This window comes from Cynocephalus volans, chromosome 3 (genome assembly GCF_027409185.1).
Source record: "Cynocephalus volans isolate mCynVol1 chromosome 3, mCynVol1.pri, whole genome shotgun sequence".
In the NCBI taxonomy this organism is placed as follows: domain Eukaryota; kingdom Metazoa; phylum Chordata; class Mammalia; order Dermoptera; family Cynocephalidae; genus Cynocephalus; species Cynocephalus volans.
The window spans coordinates 102081884-102103060 of NC_084462.1; the positions used below are offsets into that span (position 1 = coordinate 102081884).

At 39.4% G+C, this 21177-nt stretch overlaps 1 long non-coding RNA gene across 1 annotated transcript in view; it reads right to left on the minus strand.

Annotated features, from left to right (window-relative positions):
* LOC134373520 (uncharacterized) overlaps positions 1–21177 on the minus strand; it is a 97953-nt gene that overhangs the window by 14220 nt on the left and 62556 nt on the right. The window contains exon 3 of the long non-coding RNA XR_010022981.1: positions 21060–21128. This is a non-coding gene — a long non-coding RNA (uncharacterized LOC134373520). The remainder of the gene's footprint in view (positions 1–21059; positions 21129–21177) is intronic.

Consider the following 21177-nt stretch of genomic DNA (forward strand, 5'->3'; position numbering starts at 1 on the left):
AATCAGCCAACATTTAAATGGATATCTGAACAACAAGTAGTCAATTATATGAAGATTTGGGGGAAAGCATTTCAGATAAGAGAACAGTTAGTGCAAAAGCCCTAACGTGGGAATGAGCTTGAGCAGAAAGAAACCCAGTATCATTGAAGTATGGTTGATGAAGTGGGTAGAGGGATGGCTGGAGAGATAGGCAGGGGTGAGAACAGGAAGGATTTGTAAATCAGGGTGAGGAGTTTGAATTTTTCTTTTTTCTTAATTTTATTTTGTCGATATACAATGTGGTTGATTATTGTGGCCCATCACCGAAACCCCCCTCCCTCCCAACAATGTCCTTTCTGTTTGCTTGTTGTATCAACTTAAAGGAATTGTAGTTGTTATGTCTTCTTCCCCCCGCCTCCGGTTTGTGTGTGTGTGTGTGTGTGTGTGTGTGTGTGTGTGTGTGTGTATTTATTTATTTATTTTTAGCTCCCACCAATAAGTGAGAACATGTGGTATTTCTCTTTCTGTGCCTGACTTGTTTCACTTAATATAATTCTCTCAAGGTCCATCCATGTTGTTGCAAATGGCAGTATTTCATTCGTTTTTATAGCTGAGTAGTATTCCATTGTGTAGATGTACCACATTTTCCGTATCCACTCATCCGATGATGGACATCTGGGCTGGTTCCAACTCTTGGCTATTGTAAAGAGTGCTGCGATGAACATTGGGCAACAGGTATACCTTCAACTTGATGATTTCCATTCCTCTGGGTATATTCCCAGCAGTGGGATAGCTGGGTCATATGGCAGATCTATCTGCAATTGTTTGAGGAACCTCCATACCATTTTCCATAGAGGCTGCACCATTTTGCAGTCTCACCAACAATGTATGAGAGTTCCTTTTTCTCCGCAACCTCGCCAGCATTTATCGTTCAGAGTCTTTTGGATTTTAGCCATCCTAACTGGGGTGAGATGGTGTCTCAGTGTAGTTTTGATTTGCATTTCCCAGATGCTGAGTGATGCTGAGCATTTTTTCATATGTCTGTTGGCCATTTGTATAAGGAGTTTGAATTTCATTTCAAGTGTGATAAGACATCATTAGAAGGTTTTATATGGGGGGGAGAAACGTGAACTTGTTTGAATTCTAAAAGTATCTCTGGGAATAGAAAATGGATTTTAGTGGGGGAAGAATGGAAGCTGGAAAACCAGTCCAGGTAAGAGATTGATGGTGGCTTGGAGTAAGGTGGTAGAACTAGATGGAGAGAAGTATACGGATTTAGGATGACTATTGGAGGTACTTATATATCTCTGTGGTGTATCCCTCTTAATCGGAAGTATTTCATTGCCCTGCTCTGTATGTCTAATATTTGGCTGACCACAGGGGCACAGACATAGAAAAACATACATAAATCTCTGCTCTGAATGTCAAAGTTCTACCTTCAGAAGTGATCTATATTTGCAAAAAGAAAATTTCAATAAATTTCCTTTGTAGCAGTTCTTTACAAATCCATTATACAACCTCCATGTGGACATCTGCAGATGGCTCTACATGGACAGTCATGATGAATCCTTCTGGGAATGGCACATCAGGACATTTGACCCCAGCTGAGATGTGGGTGCTCAATCAGGAGGGTGTTCAGCTCTGAGCTCCCACCAAGGGAAATGAGAAATTTCATTCATAGCCTGTTTTATTTCCTTTTTGACTTGCTTTTCCCTGGAGAACAGATAAACATTCACCTGCTGTTCTATACCTTTATCATCTTACCCAGTGATAGGCGGGGAGAGGAGTGTTTGTCTCCTGGGAAAACATATAAAAATTTGACTCTTTCCAGGCCACACATGATTTGGACATGAGTACTCCTTGGGGAAGTCTCCTCTGGGCTTTAGTCCTGAGTGATGGTTTCTCTTCTCAGTAAATGTGATATATGTTGAAATGAGGGATAAAGGGAATGGAATGGGGAATGAAAGCCAGTCAGTATGGTTTTCTCCATAATCTTATTTCTCTTTATTGTTTATCACAACAGTGCCTCTCTTCCAGATTCTTGATGTGGTTAAACAAATCTTGACACCTGATCTAAGGTTATTATTATTGTTATTGTTATAATGATGATAATTACCAATGTAATGGTAATGGCAGTTATTTATTGATCCTCTGTTATGCATCAGGCACTAGGCCAAATACTTACCCATATCTTCACTAATCCTTAGAACAACTACACTGGTAAAGATAATAATTTTCTTTTAACAAATAAGGAAACTGAAGCCCAAAGAGATTTAATAATAAAGGTTTTAATCAGAGCTGGTCTGACTCTAAAACTCTCATTTTTTCCACTGCAGTAGGATTTCTCTCCATTGATAACTCATTAGGACAGAATCCTAATAGGAACATGTTGAACAATGAGAAATTGCAAAAATTGTAGTTGGTCATACTAGCCAGGAATCCACATTGGAGCATTCTTACCTTATGCTTGATCATTTGCTAAGGTTCCTTAATAGTGTTGATAATAAATGCACTTTTGTTTTCCTCACAAAAAAACAAGTCAAACCAGGGCATATAAGGACAACTAGGCAAGGAGCAAGCAGTCTTTCAACAAAACAATCCTGTACTGTTACACAACTTTATTCTAAATCTCTGCATCATGTAATCAGAAGAAATAAAAGGACCAATGCACAAGCATAGAACCACGGCAACTCCTGGCATACACTACTAAGTGGCATTATGCCTAGAGAGAGAATGGGTATTGCCAGCTTCCTTGTAATTCTATGGGTTACTTCTAATTATCAGAATAAAAAACAGATGGAGAGATGCTTACGTTATAACAATTGAGATGCTCCTCAGAGATGTAACTAGGTTCAGCTCATTCAAGAGGATTTTGTCCAGTTTCTTTATCGGACTGTTATTTCTTATTATATGAGCAGTAGGGGCAGCCTTGAAATAAAAGAAGTGTAGCTAAAGACAACAATGCCTAAGGCAGTATATTCAAAATGTTTTCCTCCTTTACCTACCAAAAGAATTGGTATAAAATAACAAAAAAACTATGTGCACCTTACCCCTGTAAATTTTAAATTTATAATCTCAACTATAACTTTATATAGTTGCAAAGGATGTAGTTGCTGTCATACTGCATGTTACACATGTGCTTTCAAGATCTTTTCAACAAAACCTTGAAGCTACAGATTAAGTACACTCAATTTACCAGAAATACTCACCATCTACTCTAATTGGCAAAACCAGTGCTCACTGTCAAATTAGTAAGTAAATCAGGACTATTTTGTCAGAAAAAAAGTAGTTTAAGAAAATTTTTAAAAATTATTTTATGTGCTACTCTTGATACCAAAACCAGGTAAGGATGCAACAAAAAAAGAAAACTATAGTCCAATATCCTGATGAGCATAGATGCAAAAATCCTCAACAAAATACTAGCAAACTGAATCCACCAGCATATTAAAAAGATCATTCACCATGATTATGTAAAATTTATCCCAGGGATGCAAGGTTGGTTCAACATATACAAATCAATAAACGTGATATATCACATCAACAGAATGAAGAACAAAATCATATGACCATATCAGTTGATATCTCAACATGCCTTAATGGTAAAAACCCTCAACAAATTAGGTATAGAAGGGACATACCTCAATACAATAAAGACCTTATATGACAAACCCACAGTTAATATCATACTGAATGGGGAAAATCTGAAAGATTTTCCTCTAAGAATTGGAACAAGACAAAGATGCTCACTTTCTTCACTCTTACTCAACATAGAACTGGAAGTCCCAGCCAGAGCAATAAGCAAGGGAAGGAAATAAAGGGCATCCAAATGGGAAAAGAAGAAGTCAAATTGTCCCTGTTTGCAGAATATATGATCTTATATGGAGAAAAACATTAAAGCTTCACTAAAAACCTCTTAGAACTGATACACAAATTCAGTAAAGTTGCAGGATACAAAATCAACATATGAAAATCAGTAGAGATTCTATACACCAATAACAAGCAAAATAAAAAAGAAGTCAAAAAAGCAATCCCATTTAAAATGCCTACAAAAAAATAAAATACCTAGAAATTAATTTAACCACGAGGTTAAAGATCTCTACAAGAAGTATAAAATACTGATGAAGGAAATTGAAGAGGACACAAGGAAATGGAAAGACATCCCATGTTCATGGACTGGAAGAATTAATATTGTGAAAATGACCATACTACCAAAAATGGTCTACAGATCTAATGCAATCCCTATCAAAATTTAAAGTCATTCTTCACAAAAATAGAAAAAAAACTATTCTAAAATTTGTATGGAACCACAAAGGACCCCTAATATCCAAAGCAATCCTAAGCAAAAGAACAAAGTTGGAGGCATCACACTATCTGATGTCAAAATATATGACAAAGCTATAGTAACCAAAGCAGCATGGTACTGGCAGGAAAGCAGACCCACAGATGAATAGAATAGAATAGAGAATCCAGAAATAAAGCCATGTTTTAAGAGACAACTGATCTTCAACAAAGTTGTCAAGAACATTCATTGGGGAAAGGACAGTCTCTTCAACAGATGGGGCTGGGAAAACTGGATATCCATATGCAGAAAAATGAAACTAGACCCCTATTTCTCACTATATATAAAAATCAACTCAAAATGAATTAAAGACTTAAATGTAAGACCCAAAACAATAAAACTCCTAAAAGAAAACATAGGGGAAATGCTTAAGGACATTGGGTTGGGCAATGACTTTATGAAGAAGACATCAAAAGTACAGGCAACAAAAGCAAAAATGGACAAATGGTAATATATTGAACTAAAAAGCTCCTGCACAGCAAAGGAAAAAATCAAGAGATTAAGAGACAACCTACAGAGTGGAAGAAAATATCTGCAAACTATGTATCTGATAAGGGATTAATATCCAGAACACACAAAGAACTGAAACAACTCAACAGCAAATAAATAAATAAATAAATAAATAAAATGAACAAAAATGGGCAAATTAGCTGAACAGACATTTCTCAAAAGAAGACATACAAATAGCCAATAGGTTTATGAAAAATGCACATTACTAATCATCAGGGAAATGAAAATCAAAACCACAATGAGATATCATCTCACTCCAGTTAGAATGGCTACTATCAAAATGATAGAACAACAAATGCTGGCAAGGATGTGGAGAAAGGAGAACCTCTTACACTGTTGGTGGGAATGTAAATTAGCACACCAGTAACTTATGGAGGTTCCTCAAAAAAATAAAAATGGAACTACCATATTATCCAGAAATTCCACTGCTGGGTATATGCCCAAAGGAAAAGAAATCAATATGTTGAACAGATACTTGCTCTTCCATGTTTATTGCAGCACTATTCACAGTAGCCAGAATATAGAATCAACCCAAGTGTCCATCAACAGATGAACGGATAAAGAAAATGTGGTATATATACACAATGGAATACTATTCGGCTATACAAAAGAATGAAATCCTGTCATTTGTGGCAACATGGATGAGCTTGGAGGACATTATATGAAGTGAAATAAGCCAGGCACAGAAGGAGAAATACTGCATGTTCTCACTCATATGTGGACACTAAGACAGTTGATCACATAGAAGTAGAGAGTAGAATGGTGGTTATCAGAGGATGGAAAAGGGAGGGTGGAAGGTGATAGTGAGAGGTTGGTTAATGGATGCAAAATTATAGCTAGATAGGAGGAATAATATCTAGTATTCTGTAGCACTGTACGGTGACTGTAATTAACAATTTATTATGTACTTTCAATTAGCAAGAAGAGAGAATTTGAATGTTCCCAACACAAAGAAATGACTAAGGTAATGGGGAAAAAAATCAGTGGTTGCCATGGTTTCAGGGGAGGAGGGAATGATGAATAGGTGGACCACAGAGTATTTTTAGGGCAGCAAAACTATTCTGTATGATGCTGTAATGGTGAATACATGACATTATGCATCTGGCAAAACCCATAGAACTGTACAACACAAAGAGGGAACGTTAATGTAAAACTGAGTTAATAATACTAGATCAACTTTGGTTCATAACTGTAACAAACCTACCACACTAACGTAACATGTTAATAATAGAAATGGGAACTACGTGTACTTTCAGCTCAATTTCTCTGTATTTCCTATTTTCCTTTTTAAAGACTGGCTTTTTTTTTGCAGCTTGCCAGTCCAGGGATCTGAACCCTTGACCTTGGTGTTACAAGGTGGCACTCTAACCAACTGAGTTAACCAGCCAGATATATATAAACCTAAAACTACTGTAAAATTAAAATCTATTACTTTGAAAAAAACTATTTTATATGCATTTTTTTCTTGACAGCTTTCTCCCTTCTGAATCCTAACTGGGAGAAAGACAAAGAGCTTAAGAGAGAACAGCGTGTGCCACCCAGATGGCAGAAAGCCACGGTCCTCTTCAGTGTTTCTCATCCAGCCTTTCTTGGCTTTCTCTCAGGGGACTCCCTCTGGAGTGATGTGTTCTTGATCTGACCCTTCGTTTTCCCTCCTCAGAGCAATGAGTCCTGGTACGATTTGAGCTGGTTAGTGTTTTTCTTTTTAAAGTGGGAGAGGGTCTGTGGTGGAAGTGGGATGGGAAATGAGACCCTGGAACCACAGAGAAGTTCTCAGGCCAAGCATTTCCCCTCCTTCTTTCCTTCTTCCCTCCCTCCCATCACCAACTGATAGAAGCATGGAGTAGTTTCTCCTCCACTATTTGATGTTCCTATAGCCTTTAAAAATCCCTCCCCTCAACAAAGGGGGGAAGAATTCCTCCCTATTCACCATACTTATGCTGACATACAGATTTCCCCCTTACATTGAGACATGACACAAAGTTTACCATTAAGCTTATGAAGCTGGAGTGTCAGAGCCCCTCACTTTCACAGCCTTTTCCAAGGTCTTGGGAGGGTCCATAATGTGTTTACAAAACCATATATATTTTTTTAATTTTCAAAGAAAGGTATTTTGGTATTCTCTTACTTAAAGGAGAACCCACCCCCACAAAACCACAAAATTTGACTGTGCTTCCCACCCCACTAGGGTTTCCAGTTTTAGCAAATAAAAATTCAGGACACCTAGTTAAATTTGAATTTCAGATAAATAACAAATAATTTTTGTATTATTCCAAATATTGCATGGGACATATTTATACTGAAACAATTATTTGTTATTAATCTGAAATTCAAATTTAACTGGGCATTCTGTATTTTGTCTAGCAGCAGCCCTACACCCATCAAAACCTGAATTCTCTCTTGTTTGGACACTGAATAGCAAGGTAAGCCTTGATGATCCCAAGCCAAATAAAAATGTCTTTGGGATTTCACACTGGAAACTCTTCTCAGACTATAATTTGAGACTTTGAAAGATCTGTTTTGACTGATCTTATACAACCCTATTTTTTAACACAATTTTGCTACAGAAACACAGGTCAAAATAATTTCCCAACTCTGCAGGGAAATGAGAAACTGCTTGTTCTCTAGTGAGAGATGAGTGAACTGTGAAATGTCACCGTTGTGCTTTCTGTTGGGATCAGCATGGAACATGTGTGTTTGGAGAGGAGGCACAGCACGTGGCTGCAGAGAAGCAATAGATAGTGGGGAGGAGAGAATGGTGGCTTTTGGGGTTGAGATAGAAATACCAGAACAGTGCTTTTCAAATGCTTTGGACCCTGACCTATAGCGAGAAATAATTTTCCATGGTGACCCCAATATACACATCTATATATACGTATGTGACTGAAACAAAATTTGATAAAACATTTATCATTACTTTATGCACAATTACTATATGTAATGCACACTAATATTTTTTATTCTAATCTATTTCATTAAAAAAAGAGAACCAATTGCACTCAGTTGGTTTCACAGCTGACTAATGCATGACGATCTGTGGTTTGTTTAAAAAACCACATTCTGGGAGAAGGGAGGGAGGTTTTGGTGATGGGGAGCAATAATCAGCTAGAATGTATATCGACAAAATAAAATTAAAAAATAAATAAATAAATAAACAAATAAATAAATAAATAAATAAATAAATAAATAAATAAAAAACCACATTCTAAACTCTAGAGCAGCACTACTCAAAGAAAGTGCTCAGAGAACTGATTGGGGCGGTCCCCAACAGAAAGGGAGCTTGCCTCACAATGTAAATCAATGAGCCACTTCCTTCACTGAGAAAATCTTGCTCAGTGAAAAATTAGATTGGTTTCCCCTACCCTGGAAAAAGTAAACTCTCTTACTCTCTATAATGTCTAGTCCAGACCCTCTCCTTTCTCATCAAATCATCAATTTCTTCATCTGGTGTCCTCCCTCAAAGTTAGTGACCTTGACTTGCACTTCACAAAGAAAACAGAAGCCATCAGAAGGAAATTCCTTCATCTTTTCTCTACCAAATCTTCCAGTCTATTAGCACCACCCTCAGCCTCCCTTTCCAAAGAATATGCTGTGTGTTGAAAACAGGAATTATGGGAACCTCCATTACCCTGACAATGAGGGTCTACACTACCTCAAACCCAGTACACAAACTCTAGATTACATTGCCATGTACAATAACAGGGGAAAAGATAGGCAAGCATAACTTAAGAAAATAGGTCCATTTTGGCTGCCAAACAGCCTTATTCTAATTGCACTCTTTATCTCTGCAAGAATTTCCTGTAAGTCTCCCTGTTTCCACTTCCCTCCCCTCCACCCACCAACCCATTTCCCATATAGCAACCATAGTAATATTTCTAAAACATAAATCAAATTATGTCACTTCTCTACTTAAAAATAACAAATCATTTCTCATCAAACTAAAAATAGAATCCAAGCTCCTGAACATGTTCTGCAAGGCCCTGTGCAGTCTGGCCACCTCTGCAGCCTTATCTCCTTCCACCCTTCCCCTCCCTCTCTACTCTCCTGCCACACTGCCCTACTTTTAATTTATTATAGGTCAAGATCTTTCCTGCCTCAGGTTCTTTGTATGTACTGTCCTGGCTCTGGGATTGTCCCTCCTCTCCTTTACCTGAACAACTCCTGCCCATCTCTCCTACGGGTGGCAGTTGAAATGTTAGTTCTCTGAATCACCCACTCCCACCTGGTTGATCTAAATTAAATTACTTTGGTTATACTCTCTTAGCACCCTGCATTTTCTGCATAATGTATAATACAATTTATTATTAAATAAGTATATCTATGTTCTTTTGTTTGTTTGCTTAACATCTGCTTTTCCCATTTAACTTCAAGTCCCATAAGGTTAGTGCCTAGATCAGTTCTGGAAGTCAACAATTTTTAAATGAATGAATAAGGAATATCTTGGCTAATTATTTAAATTTTATGCTAAACACTGACAAACTACCTCTTTCAAACTGAAGCTGAATGACAAATACACTCCACCCAGCATGTGTGCACAGTGGGTCAAAAACCTGTTTATTAATGGCTACCAGTGGTGTACCAGAGTGGGCTTGTACGGACTCAAGAGAGCCAATTCTGGGCATCTCTTCCAATTTCACATTCAGTGGCATTATATTGGTAACAAATAATACAAATCAGGGTTTATCTTTTCCCTTGGAGAGCCAATTTACCAGCACACCACTGTTGTCTACTGTATACCAACGTCATGTTAGGTATAATAGAGCCACCATAAAACAAAAGTCATATTCCCTATCCAGCAGAAGTTTCCAGTCTAGCATAGGGACCATGACATACATGAGGAATTCAAGGAAAATCAGGGTGTAGCTGTGCAGTGTGAGTGCATCTGCGGTCAAAAAAGAACAAGATCAGCATGGTCTGGAGCAGGTACCAATGGATATCAAGAAGGTGGGGCCAACTCTGAGACAAGTGGATGGAGATGACCCCTGCAGCTGAAGAGGACCCGAGAGCACTTTTGGTGGGGAAGTAGCAAGGATCTGGGGTGGGTCATGAGCTGAGTCAGTGCAGTTAGAATGGAAGTCTGAAGAAGAGGAAACCATCTTACATTGGAAAGAGTTCCTCTTGGCAATTTATTTTCATCCCAATTAAGACTGGCTATCATCAAAAAGACAGAGGACGACAAATGCTGGCAAGGATGTAGAGAAAGGGGAACACTCCTACACTGTTGGTGGGACTGTAAATTGGTGCAGCCATTATGGGAAATGGTATGGAGATTCCTTAAACAACTTCAGATAGATCTACCATATGACCCAGCAATTCCACTTCTGGGTACATGCCCAGAGGAATGGAAAGCATCATGTCAAAGTGATATCTGAACCCCCGTGTTTACCACAGCTCTATTTACAATAGCCAAAAGTTGGAACTAACCTAACTGTCCACCATCAGATGACTAGATAAGGAATATATATATATATACACACACACACACACACAATGGATTATTACTCTGCCATATAAAAGAACGAAATATTGCCATTCACAGCAACATGGATGAACTTAGAGAAAGTCATGTTAAGTGAAATAAGCCAGGCACAGAAAGAAATACCACATGTCCTCACTCATAAGTGGGAGCTAAAATAATAAACATACAAATAAAAGAAAGAGGTCCAAGGGCCTCAGCCACATGACCCCCAATGACTACCAAGTCCAGCGATGACGACCAAACTGCTGCTGGAAACGTCCCAGGCTCCCAAGCTGGGGCAGTGGGGGAACGAGGGCCTCAGCCATGCCCCCTGACATCTGCATCCAGCCCAGCAATAACCAAGCTGCCACTGGAAGCCCCCTGGTCTCCCCTGCCGGAATGAGGAGGTGCCACGGGCCTCGAGCACACCCCCCCCACTCTTTCTCCCACCCTACTTCCCTCCCCCTCCTCCTCTCCCCCTTCCCCCAACCGCTCCACAACATCTTAGAATGTAAACAAATAATAATATTAATAAATAAACACACACACACACACACACACAAAACAAGAGACAATAAAATGGAATTTACTTTGAGGTCAAAAATTTTTCTTAATTTTAAAATGTTTTAAGTATGTTAATTATTCTAGAGTAATAATATTCAGAAAAATTAGTAAAAGGAAAAATACTTATAATTCCATTACATTAAGATATCAATTATTTTATTTTTTCATGTTTCCTTTCAACCACTTTCTACATGAATATAATTTACACAGTAGCTGGTTGATATTTCACTGGACTAAGGCAACATGTTTTATCTAACCAGTCTATTATTGTTAAATATTTAGAATGTTTCCAATATTTTCTTTTATAAAAAATGCTTCAATGTACATCTTTTTTCATATAGTTTGGTTTTTTCCCCTTACTTTTTACATAACAATAAATTACCAGGAACCAAAAATAAATAAATAAATGAAAATAAAAATAAATAAATGAAAGAAAGATTGAAATAAAAAAGAGCACGGGCATAGTAATGTGCATAGAATGTGAATACCTCACAGTGTTGCTATTAAGTTTAAAATAAATAATACTTGTAAAGCACTTAAAACAGTGCTTGTGACATAGCAAGTATTCAATAAATGTCAGTAATTAATATCCTGTAAAAAGGTAGAAAATTTATTTTCAACTTAATTTTGATAAATTGAATCATTTTTTAAATGAAGAATTCAGAAATCTTAGAATTCTTAAGGTGAATTCTTTTTTTTTTTTAGGTGAAGGGTTTAAAGGATAATTACTCTTTCTCTGTTTTTCAGATTTAAGTTTTTCCAGAATAACTTTTTCTCAATGTCACAATCTCTACTATGTCCTCGCAGTTACTTCTCTAACTTATTGGATGCTCTGGCAAGTTAAGGGTTTCCCTTATCTCTGGCCCTTCATTTCCTTATCTGTGAAATGAAATGGTCACACTTGATTGTCTCTAAGGTCCTTTATAGCTCAGAAAAATTGCATGGTTCTAAATAGTTAGATATGTGAACCATATTTCTAAGTGAGTTTAAGAAGAAAGCCAGGAAAACACCATTCTGAAACATCCTTTTCAGTGACCAAAGGACTTTTAGGGACTCTACTTAGGGATAATAGAGTTAAGTACATCGACCCTCTTCCTACAGAGTTAGGCCAGTTTTCTTTTAGCCAAAGAAGAGATTCCGCATCCAAGGATGGCAGGAGATCTTAGGGCTTGTCCTCATGAGCACCATTAGGTAAATCCAGAGACTGTTCAATAGGGAAATAAGGTTACTATTTTTAAATCAACAGGAAAAGAGCAGAACAGCAAGATAGAAAGATGATTTATCCTGTGGCCAGAGTGCATAAAAGTGACTGGAGAAACTAATCAAATCAGACTTGATAAAGCTGATGCTGCCTTAGCTGCCTTGTGCCTAGAAGCCTTGTCAGGGCTGGTCTACCATTCATCCTGATTTAGGAAGCAGCTGACTCCTTTGCCTCTTCTGAATAGCAATCCTGCTGCATGCATTTCAATTGTTGGTGGTGGTTACTGTTTTAACATTACTATTAAATATAACACAAGGCTTTTGATGACGCTAAGCAGTGGCAAAAGGCTGGTATCTGGAAGAAACCTGCTCCCAGGTACCCATGGAATCCCTAGGCAGGGCAAGTTCTGGCTTTCGGGCCCTCTTTTCCCTCTCCCTCCCTGCCTCTCCCAAATCCCTCAAGGGAGGAACAGCTGCTGCCAGGTTGGTTCGTTCAACCCACTCATCACAAGCCACCCTGAAGCTGCAGGACAGCAGGCAACTGGCCTGACATGCTTCCCCATTCGGCACAGCCGGCTCTTCACTGCTGCAGGCGGCTGCACCGACATCTGGCTCAGAGAGAGACAAGGCTGAAGTCTTCTGAGTCCAGAGTCATCCAGCCTAGCTGGCTGTGGCCATGGCAGAAATTGACGGTCACTGCTGGGCTGCCCCAGAGGGCAGCAAGACATTTGCTTTGGCTTGAACCTTTTGATCTTTTTCGTTGGAAGATGAAGACAGGGAAGATCTATCTGGTCCTGAGGATGGCTCAGTTCACCGTATGTTTAATAAGCATGTGCACTGAGGGTCTAAAGGTGAGGGAAATGGGCCAAGGGAAATAAGAACACAGTTTCTGCATTTGAAGAGTTCACATTCTAATGTGTGCGATTCTATGGAAACAAACACTTGCAAGAAAACAGGATAAGTAACAATAGAAATATATGCAGGGATTGCTGTGGGAGCTGGGTGGGGGGCAGTCTAGACCACAAGGAGCTGTTACTTGAGCTGTATTGCAAGGGATAAGGGAGAGAGAGTGAAGCAAGTTAGAGAGTTCCAGGCCAAGGGAACTGCACCAAGCAGAAGAGCGGGGCATGACTGGGGAGTCCCAGGCTGCTCAGTGTAGGCAGGGGGTGAAGTAGAAGACAGGGCTTGGGAGATACACAGCTGGAGTGGGAGGCAGCAGTCAAGTCAGGGAGACACTTGAGGGCCTTGGTAAGGAAACCAAGGCTTTACTCTGTAGGGGTCTGGGGGCCATTGAAGGATCTGGAGTAAGGAAGGTGTTTGACCTATTTGCATAGATAGACTCCACTGAAGCAGGAAGAGGGTGGGCTTAAGGAGGGCAAGATTAAAGGTCTGCAGGTCCGTTAAGTTTGTGCACAGATACAGTGCTCCATGGTAGAGGTGTAGGGGTAGATAGGAGTGGATGAGTCTGAGAATTATTTGGGAGGTGAGGTCAGAAGCACTAGAAGAACTTGATGATGGAATGGATCCAGAGTGTGATGTGGTGAAGGAGAGGGATTCAGCTAGGGTGACTGCCAGGGTTCTCGTCTGGGTGATGTGGACAAAGCTACATTTCTCAAATCACATACCCTGTAACTCCATCTCTATGGGATGCGAGAAGATACTGTGTGAAAAGTGGCTCCACCCTCAGCTAAGTGTCAGAATGCAGGCTTCAGCAATACCAAACCAGCCTGCTGTACTGCAAGGCTTCTGAGAGCCTTTAATATGCTAACAATAATGACAATAACAATAAAAATAACTGCTATTATTAAGCACTTACAAGAGCTCCACTTACATACATTCTTTGAGCAAATGGGAAGGAAGCAAAATCCCTGAGGAAACTGTTCTGAAACTTGAAAGTGATATGTGAGCAAGTACACAAAAACAAACACAGTGAGAAAAGAAAAAAATACAAACTATTTTCTTTTCTCTCACTCAGCAACAATCAGCACAGAAGACCTCTATGACCACATGGGAGGGGATTTCTGTCCACCAGCAAGCAAGCAGCCAGTTCTGCAGTGGATACCAGCTGAGTGCCCTCCAATTGAAATCTATTCTGACATTATCTACCTGGAGATAGCATCAGATCCCACAGTTGAGGGCTCAGTCCCCAGGACTGCTCCCCCGCCCTTCTGATGCCAATCAGAAGCTATGGATTGTTTTACCTGTGCTTTTGACCAGCTGGCCATAAATTGGGGTCCCCACAACCCCTTCCTTGGGTTTGATTAACTTGCTGAGCAGCTCACAGAACTCAGGAAAACAATTATGTTTACAGGTTCATTACAGAAGATTTTACAAAGGATGCTGAGGAAGAGATGTATAGAGTGAGGTATGGGAGAAGGGGTGTGGACCATTCATGCCCTTCCTGGGCCAGCCACCCTATAGGAACCTCCACGAATTCACCTATCTGGAAGCTCTCCAAACCCCATCCCTCTGGGTTTTTACAGAGGCTTCATTACATAGGCATGATTGATTAAATCATTGGCCACTGGTGATCAACTTAACCTTCAGGCCCCGTCCCCTCCCCGGAGGTTGAGGGGTGGAACTAAAAGTCCCTGCCTTGATCTTTCCAGTGACAAGCACCCATCCCAAAGCTACCTAGGGACTCATTAGCATACAAAAAGACAGCATTTTGGAGATTCTAAGGATTTTGGAAGTTGTATGCCAGGAAAGGGAAAGCAATCAGGAAGAAAACCAAATATACACTGTATTTCAAAATATCACATATAATAATATGAGTCACAAACCAAGAAGCTCCTAGAGCAGATGATATGAACCAAAGGCATTGCAGGAAACAGCTAAGTGGAAGGCTAAATATTTGATGCTCATTTTCTCAAGTTCCCATAACAACACTGTGGGGTATGTTATTTTGTACCTGTTTTACAGTGAGGAAACTGGGGCTCCTAAAGATTAAATAATTAACCAAATAATTAACCAATAATTAACCAAAGCTCACTACACATCTAGGAAGGGGTAGGATATCACCTTTAGTAATTACACGATCTCATTTCTTTGTGCTAATGTACATAATGAATCTGCAAGGAAAGGATGCAGCATACAGTGTCCCAAACTTAGATGACCACAGAACCTTCTGTTTATGGAGCATCCCACAGGATTGGTGGTATCTGGAGCACATTTTGTGGAGAGTAGTATTACTAACTAAGATCAGAAGTACAGATTCATATGAGGGAAAGTATGCAAATCACAGTAACAGAAAGTTGAAACTCTGTAAAAGAAATATAGCTAAAATGTTATGGAAATCCCAAGTAGGCAGAGATTATTTCCAATACTGGTGTGCAGGGAAAATGGTCAGTTAAAAACTTATCAGCTGCAAGTAACAGAAGACCCAACTAAAAGTAGCTAAACAAAAAAATGTGTTAAAGTACATAACACAAGTCCAGATGTAGAACAATTCCACTGCTGGTTAATTCAGTGACAAATCACCAAGGATGCAAGTTGCTTTCTGTTTTTCTTTTGCCATCCTTAATATGTTCAATTGCCCCCCTAAGCCCCACGGTGCAGGGCTCAGTTCCAGGGTTCAGACTGTAGCCCCAGATCTAAGGACTGATACAAGAGTTCTGAGACCAAACACTGGGCTCTCAGCAATGAGTGGCTGAAGAGGGAAGATGTTAAGTGATGTTACTAAGAGAACACTTGCTTAGACGCCAAGAAGGAAGTGATGCTTCAAGCTAAAAAGCATTTGAAACATTCTGAGTCCATCGCCACCTACGGATTGAACTGGACAAAGTGAACATAGACACAGGACACCTGGGGTGAGAAAGACAAAGCTGCCACAAGCGAGCAGGTGGTCGGTGCTTGGCTCAGCACGCTGGAGGGAAGCCAAATCTCAGTGAGGACCATCCATCAAGCTAATGGTAAGTCAGCACATCATGAGGACCAACAACTTAGAAAAAAGGTCATCCCAATGCAGGAAGTGTCCTGATACGGAGGGCTGGGGCCAAGGGCACTGTAGACCCAGAGAACACACAGAGATGGTACAAGTTTATCATCAGCTCCCTGGTGGATTGTGTGATATACTGTCACACGCAGCCTCACAAAGTAGGTATGCTAAGACTGTTCATTCAGCCAGTTCTCAAAAATCCTGTTGTTATCTTTATATCTGAAGGATCAAAACATATTCACCTTTGTTATTTAGAGGTATCTGGACTAGGTGAGACCTATCTCTAGATTGGATTGACTCGAAGAATCAAAGTGAGCAGAATTTAAGAATTCTAACCTATGGAGGCTGTGAAAGTTGTCAGGATCAAATGGAGTCGCTTGTGTTAAAGAACCCCTGACAAATAGAGCTGGGAAAAGGCCATGAAGGGAGGGTTCTCATGCAAGAATGACTGATAACAAGAATGATCACAAAGGTCTCTGCAAAACCACAACCTTGCACAGAGTCCATCACAACCTTACACAAACAATACTTCTGCAAGGACATCTGCCCAGCAACTGTCCAACCTCAAGTTGGTCCAACCTCAAGTTGGTGTCACCCTTGTTATCGATCCTTGTAGCCAAGAACAATTATCTCAAAACAATTTTGTAATCCTCCATCATTTTTTTTGAAAACCTTTACCTCCCTGAATATGCACATAATTTACTATGGCACATGTATTCCTATTACAATGCCCTATTCCCAAATAAATATCATTTTCCTTTAGAGAGTTTTATTCTGTTTGTTATTTAGGTTAACAAGGGTCATTTCTGAATTGAAAAAGCACTTGGTGAGCTGTAAGGCCCCATGCGAATGGTAGCCCCTATTATTAGAAAATGTATTGAACGAGTCCTTGGCATGTACTTTGGAGGAAAGGAATATACAAAATGTAATAATAATAAATTGGAGACTGAAAATGAAGAAAATGTCAAAGAAAGTAAATGCGGAATAGTTTAAATAATAGAAAACAAGAAAATTTGAGCAAGAGAACATTTGTGGTGTTGATTTTCTCCTAAATTAATTGTTTTTCAATAGCATCAGAGGTGTGGTAGAGCTGATGGGTTCTCATTTTATCATAGAGTTATAACAATGTAATGAGATAACAGAACAAAAACAGTCAGAAGGCATCTCACACAGCAGCCTTTGGTAGAGTTCTACAGTCTGATAGTTTGGAGTTTCAAGTTTTGAGGCAGGAGATGACAGTAAAAGTGTACTCAGTTCAGATTTTATCTGCCCAGTGTTAAAAGGCTGTTGAGAAAAGAGTGCTATGTTGAATAGCAAAGTTTTCAAAAACGGAACAGCTCAACCTACAAAATGATGTCAAAAAGAAGTTGCAGAAGGGCACGCGAAGGCCAAAGATCTAAAAAGGAAAAGCAGGCATGGGGCAACAGGACTGGAGAGCAACAAACGTTTACGGGGCATGCAGCTGCTCTGCTAAGTGCTTTCACATGTCAAATCATTTAATTGGGAAGGTATCATTTCAAAGCCATATCAAATAGCGTTTACACTTATAAAACAGAATTTATGTTTCATGCTAAAAGCAATATCAAGTTCAGGAGAAAGCGACACAACGTCTGCCCAAGAGACAGATGTGGGAAGAAGGACCAGAGCAACAATGTGTCTTGGAATAGACCATTGTTACTGATTCTTGGTCAAGGTTATCAGGAAAATTGTGGATATGCTGTGGTCATAAGGAAAGAGTTTATGAGGTCTTATTAAAAAGCAGGTGTGGGGTCAAGGGGATTTCTTTTTTCTACTTTTATGTTACAAGTGGATGGGGCTACAGCTTCTTGCTCCACCAATTCCTCCCTCTCCTCTCCAAGGCAATAGGAATAGCTTGCATGATTAGTAACTTGGGAGAAGCTGAAGGTGCCTGTCTCAGCCCCTTCCTCCTTCTTCTTTAGGGATCTGCCACCCACAGAGAGCACATATTTCACTCTGCTCCTCCATAGCATACAGAAAGCAGCCTTGAATACCTGGTGCTAAAATGACTGACTGGGAGGCTAAGTCTCATTTAGGGATGCATATTAGAGTGTCCATTGTTGCCACACACGTAAACCATGTCCTCCAAGCCCAGCCAACCCTGTAGCAGAAACACAGGTGATTTTTTATTTCCACTTGCCTAACTCTTGCATCTACATCTCAATTATTTCTAAACTCAAGGCAGGATGTGGGGGTAGTGGGAGGGATAATATTTCTGATCCCCTCAAATCCTAATATGAAGGAATAAGGAAGAAGAGCCAGAATCAAAAGTTTTTAAAATACAGTCATATGTAGTGGTTTAAACTTACTTTACCAAATACAGTCCAGATTCTATTGTCTGGCATTCATGGCCCTTGATGATCTGAAACCAATATATCCTCTCATGTCATTTAACATTACTTCCCTGTATATGAACTAACAACATCAAACAAAAACAACACTCGGCACTTTACTTTCTCTGTCCTTTTACTCAGGGCATTTCCACAATATGACAATCCAATATTCATAGGGGTCAGGGAAAGCCCTTTTCCCCTCATTTTCATGTTCATATCTGACCTATTCTTCAAGGACTAGTCCAAATTTCACCAAATCCACAGGTACTTTTGTGGCAGATTCTGTTGGTTCTCTACCCAACAATCATCCCCACCTTCTTCATTTTCCCCAGAGCCCACGTTTCCTTAGTTCTCAGGAGGCCATATACTTCAGGTGAGGCAGCCTTTATGAACCTTGATTGTCTTAGCCAAACATGGTAGTGTCTCTCCCCTTGCCAATGATTGCTTTAAGAGTGAAGGAGACATCTAGAAAGAAATTAAAGGCTGGGAATCATTTTTCCCTGACTCCTGATCTTCTGGAAGCACTCTATGAAAACTCCCTTAATACCAGAAGTTTCTCTTTTAGCATTTTAAGTTTACTTTTTTTTTTTCTCTTTAAGCTTACTACCATACTTTCTTCTTTCCTTTTCTTGTGTTTTCAAAGATATTTCATTTCATTCTTCTTTGCCCTTCTCATTTCTTTTCTCATAACTTTGCACCTATTTGCTTTTTGTTTTGCCTTTTTTTTTTTCTTCTTATCGGAGTATTCCAGTAAATTCTCTTCCAACCAGGAATGTCTATTTTGATTTGTAAATGCCTCGGCTCTACCGTGTTTCTTAAAAGATTTCTATATATCACATGTTCTCATGTTCACATATTTCACTAGTTGAATACCTTTGATTTTCTTCCTTTTCTAGAAGAAATGTGCTTATCCTCTGCTGTCTCCTGTGTAGGAATGCTAGTCAGAACTCACTCCATCCTCGAGGCCTTCAATAGTTACAATTTTTCCCCTCCACAGTCACTTAGCAACTGAGGGAGGGACAGGGACAAAACACTACACTTGCAAGATAAGGGGAGTGACACTGGCAACCCCAAAGATAAGCAATAGGAGGCTGAAGAGAGCCTGGGAATCTTGCACTGTCGCAGCCTTTCTTTTTGGCATAACTCCACTTTTTTCTCTAAGTCCCTTACAAACCTCAACTCTCCCCACCTGGGGCGCGGAGAAAGAAGCTCTGCAGCGTTCAGATGGATTGGTACTCCACCTCATCCTTGTAAGAAGCCACCCATCAATATAATAATAATAGTAATGATAATAAACTCCTTGTAAACCTTATGGAGTTGCCTGCTTCATTCTTTGGTCTCAGGATACCCTTCAGTTTGGCGAGCGTTATACTGGTAGCTCATGCTTGGACACTTCTGACAGGATTATCTTCAGCTATTCTTGGACTATATCTTTTGTTTTACATTTGACAATCTGTAATCTTTATTGCACACAAATCATATCTTGCATATCAATTCGCCTAACTCATTCCCTTTTTAATGGCAAGTACAAATGGCCAAACTACAATAAATAAGGCACCTTTAATCTTGTTTTACACTCTGATTCTAAATATTTGATTTTATAGATTACTTCATTACTTCTAGTCCATTCTTTCACTTTTGCCCAAGGTTATGGTTAAAATTCTGTTCTAAACTTCACTTCTTGATTTAAGTAGGAATGGCTCCCAAGCCTTACGAACTTGAAATTATTTTCTCTTTCAGATGTCCTTGTGGGTTCTACATAGAGATGTTTCTTCCTAATTCACATTGCAATCCAATATTCACAGGGATGGGGGGAAAGGACAGGTGCCCTAATACTTGTATGTTCTCAGCTTTCGCGTCTCCTTCTCCCCCTCTCCTACTAGGACTAGGTAAAGAAGAATATACAAGCTTTCTTTTTCTAAGACGGAAAATATTTAGAGATGAGAGCCTCTGGTAAAGGCTGGAGAAAAGAGCTAGGACTTAGCAGAGAGATTAAGGTGATTGCTGAAAGTAAATATGATAGAAAAAGAAAGAAATACACACTCTCTAGGCAAGTGCAGGCTGAGCAAGAAACAGCCCAGCCTTACTGGTCCTTACAGGTCCTTTCTCCTCCTTACCCAGAGTAAAGAGCTGGGTGAAGAGGAGAAAGGACCTGAAGAAAAAGCCAGTGGAGAGAGAGAGCATCACGGTGTTCAAGAGGCTCCAGAACATCATTCTGCATTAGAGAAATAGAGAGGGAAGGATGACTTTTGAGAAGATCCTGTGAAGACATTGCCAGTAATGCAGGCAGGCACACATGAACAAGGAGAAGTCAGTCAGTCTACTACTACTAGGATGTTTTCATCAGCCTCACTTAAGAGTAAAACATAGTGGGGATCTAATCAGAGAAGAAAGCAGTCAGCCCCCCAAATCCTAAATTTCTATTAATTTGTGATACTTACATTCAGTATTTTTAAAAATGAACCTTGTCCTAAGTGCATAATGTACCTTCAGGTATCTGTTAATGGCTATAAAAAGTCATCATAGCTAACAAGATATTAAAGATATTTCTTTCATCTTTAAATCATCCCCTTTTTGTGTTTGATTTAAAAAGATTGGAAAATATTAATATAGGCAAACATGTATATGATCTATAAAGAAAACATAAACATACTTTAAGGGCAGGTGCTCACAGTTTTTATTGATAGAGTTCACAATCAAAATTGTTTAAAGATCACTTACTTTTTTTCGAATGCTGGTTGTAGGTCCAGTTTCCACCACGTGTCTGGGACTTACCAGGTCTTTTGCACTCTGAAAAAGTGGAATGAGGAGATCAGACAAGTGAATTAGTCTGTTTCTG